Below are 3,738 nucleotides of genomic sequence, written 5' to 3' on the forward strand. Positions count from 1 at the left end.
CTTCGATAACAAAAAGGTCCTTAAAAACCGACTCAACAAATTCTTTTACACCAGACCAGGTGATTTTTGGAGGAACAGCATCAACCAACTGGTCAAGAGGTGGGAAGAGGTTGTAAACAGCAATGGCGAATAAATAATTAATTGACTTATGGCTATAATTAATATTCCTTTTAAATAAAAATCTTCGGTTAAAACGCTACGAACTTATTCCCCAACCAAATATTTTGTAACTTGAAATGTGATTTTGAGAAGAGGGTATTTAGGAGTGAATTTCCTTACCTTAAATAAAAGGGATTTTCAGTTAATTTCTATTCCTGTTTACTATATTAAGTGTATTGACAACAAGAATCATGAGTTATATCAATTCTAAGGTTAGAGGTAGTTGAAACTTGCTTGAAAGAACATACAGGATTATCTGTTGTAAATGTTTCCCAAGTGTGCTTCTCTGCTGCCACGTCATTTTCACCATTTGAGTAACAGCTCAGGGCACTTTACCTTGAAAAATACAGCAGTTGGGTGTTGTGCGTTATCTATCAATGTTGAATCCAAGGCTATCTAAAAGAAACTTTTATGCCTTGCAAATAGAAGGAATTTCTGGTTACTGCTTGTTACTACTTTCAACGTTAACTGTAGCGAAAACAAGAGATATACTTGGTATCATTTCAATCTTCTGAATTTGGCTGGAACTTGATCCATAGAACATACAATAATGGTCTCTGTTACAAGTGCTTCTCTGCTGCCACCTCGTGTGCATCTTCGGAATCACGCCTCAGTACAGGTTCAAAGGAATAGTTTGGTCGGGAACATTTTCTATAAACGTTGATTCCAATTTGCCGTTTCTGTAAAGATTTTCTGTATTCTTAGTGGTTTGTTTTCTTAAAATCTCTCGGTTCATCCCTTTTTTCTTCTTTGTTTCCAGCCATGCTTTCATAAAGCCTTTGAAAGTGCCCATCATATACCAGGCACAGGGCAAGGAACTCATGTCCCTGCATTCAAGGACTTCCAATTCTACTCTTTTAACTTCTGTCTTTTTAATTCCTTTTATATAAAACTACTTCTTGTATTGTAAAATAGGATGTGCTTTGATTTGCCAGATTTGTTGAATTTTAGCAGCTTTTCTATTATAGAAAAATGTATTCTTATTGCAGAAGTGCAAGAAAAATGATCTCAAAAACAACATCAACAGATTTTCATACAGATATATCTTCTGTTCCTACTAGGACATTTTCTTTTTGAATTTTTTGTGTACCTTTTATATTTCCTTTTGTGTATATACTCAGGTTCCCTGGGTGTGTGTACATCTGTGTGCATAGATGTGCATTGCAAAAGAGCATATCTCTCTGGATCCACAGTGTCTGTCATTTGTGGATATCTGTGTATGTATGCAAATGACTGTTTATTCATTCATTCAGGACACACTTATTGTATTTCTATTATGTGCCAGGCACAGTGATCGACACTGGAAGCCTATAGTGAATGTGATAGACTTACTTTCTGTCTTTATGAATACGACACTTTCCTGGGATAGACAGATAAAAAAATATACATAAAGAAAATAATCATAAGTTGAAACAAGTACTGTATTTGGTAGTGCAATATCTTTGGTGTGAGTTATGATTTATTATGGTGAGGTTCAGTATATCAGTTTCTCAGAAGGCAGAACTGAGACATAAGACTTGGTTTTTCAGCAATACTATTTCTCAGGTATAAACTAAGAATATAGAGAAGTTATGAATCAAAGATCCTTTGAGGTGTTCTGTGAGCAATAGAACCTAGTTTGTATGTTATGACCAATGCTCAGATAAATTCTGATGTCCAAGCTTAGGTCTCTCAGTCTAGACTGCTGCCACGGCACAAGAGAAAGTGCATGTTAGGAAAGGGGTCACTTTCTGCGAAAAAATTAGAAAAGTGCATATGCCCCTGAAATTTAATAGCAAATAAAAGTCTTCTGGTGTTGTCGCCACAGAAGAATAAATAATCATTTTATTTTTTAAATACCTCTGGTTTTTCTTTGTAAAGTTTTTTCCCAAAAGACAATGGCTTGCTCTCACCAGAGAGCTCAGTAGTTAAAGCGTCGCACCTGTATGCTAATGTCATAGGTTTGCTCCTTGTTCAAGGCACATACCGAAACAGATTGATGTTTATGACTATCTGTCTGTCTCTCTCCCCCTCTATTCTACCTCTAACATCAATAAATAAATAGAATAAAAACGAGCTTTTTTGTTGTTGTATATGCAGCTTAAATTGCATAGAAGAATGAATTATGCTTTTCTAAATCTCACCCCAAAGGGAAATTAATGATAAGTTCATAAAGTACGATATTTCCCCAATTATAAGAAGCCTCCCTGTATAAGACGTACCTTAATTTTTGGGGCACAAATCATGAGAAAATGAGAAGAAATGTGCATAAACGGGAATTGCAAGTAAAAAAATACTACAACCACTGTATAAGAGGCACTCTGTTTTCTAACACCATATTTTTTAAAAATGATGAGTCTTACTCATGAGGAAATATGGTATACACCCTCGAAATGTCTCTGTGAACTGTTGTTATTTTTCTTTTCTTTTTTATAGAGACAGGAGATAGTCAAAGAGAGGGATATATAGGGACAGACAGACAGAAATGGAGAGAATTTTTTATTATTTGCTAGGTCACAGATCAATCATTAGTATTTTGTAGTGACACCTTATGTGTTCATTGACTCCTGTCTCATATGTGCCTTGAACAGTGGGCTACAGCTGATCGAGTGACCGCTTGCTCGATCCAGCTACCTGGGCTCAAGCTGGTGAGCTTTGCTCCAACAAAATGAGCCGTCGGTCAAGCTGGTGCCCTTGGGATCTCAAACCTGTGTCCTTTGCATTCCAGTCCAATGCTCTAACTACTGCGCCATCACCTGCTCAAGCTGTGAACATTTTTTCTTTTATTTTCTCTGGACTTTATTTAGTATCCTGATGCTTACTGTAAAGGCTGTGTATTTTAAGGTTTTCTTGCCCTAAAATATATTCATCACTGTATTTTTGTATAGGTTTCCTTATGTAGTTTTTATTTCCATTATTGTAAGCTATTTGGGTTGGGGGATAAGTTTGTAGCGTTTTTATATTTTCTTTTATTTTACAAGGATTTGTTTGCAGTTCGGCAAAGGGTAAGTATTCAATCGATAAAAATCTTTCTGCTTTACAAAACTATTTTAATTGTATTTTTATGTTATTTAATTTTTTATTAGTTTTTAGGCTTAGAAATGGAATACCCAGGAGGCGAAAAATCAACATTTTTGACACTTGCTCATTTTGCTTTTCACCGAAGTCAAAAAGCTGCTGAAGCAGCCCGGTACATTTGCCACGTGTATGGAGAAGGTGTCATAGGCGAGTGTACAGCACAGAAATGGTTTGCACAGTTCAAAAATGGCGACTTTGACGTCGATCACACGTCCTGAAGCAGAAGGTTTTCTAAAATCGAAAAAGAACGTCTCAAATTACTTTTGAAGTCAAACGGTCGCCAAACATGTCATGAATTGGTGGAAAAAATGAACTGCGATCATAAAACGATTCTCAATCACCTTCATTCAATGAGATTTACTGAAAAATTGGGAGCCTGGGTGCCTCACGATCTCAACGCAAAAAAACAAAGAAAGTCGCCTTCAAATTGCTTCTCAGCATCTCGCCTGCCATCGAGCAACACGTGGTCAAGAACAGTGCTTTTTGTACTTAATCATCATGGGAGATGAGATATTGTACCTA

The sequence above is a fragment of the Saccopteryx leptura genome, unplaced genomic scaffold, assembly GCF_036850995.1.
Source record: "Saccopteryx leptura isolate mSacLep1 unplaced genomic scaffold, mSacLep1_pri_phased_curated manual_scaffold_54, whole genome shotgun sequence".
Classification (NCBI taxonomy): domain Eukaryota; kingdom Metazoa; phylum Chordata; class Mammalia; order Chiroptera; family Emballonuridae; genus Saccopteryx; species Saccopteryx leptura.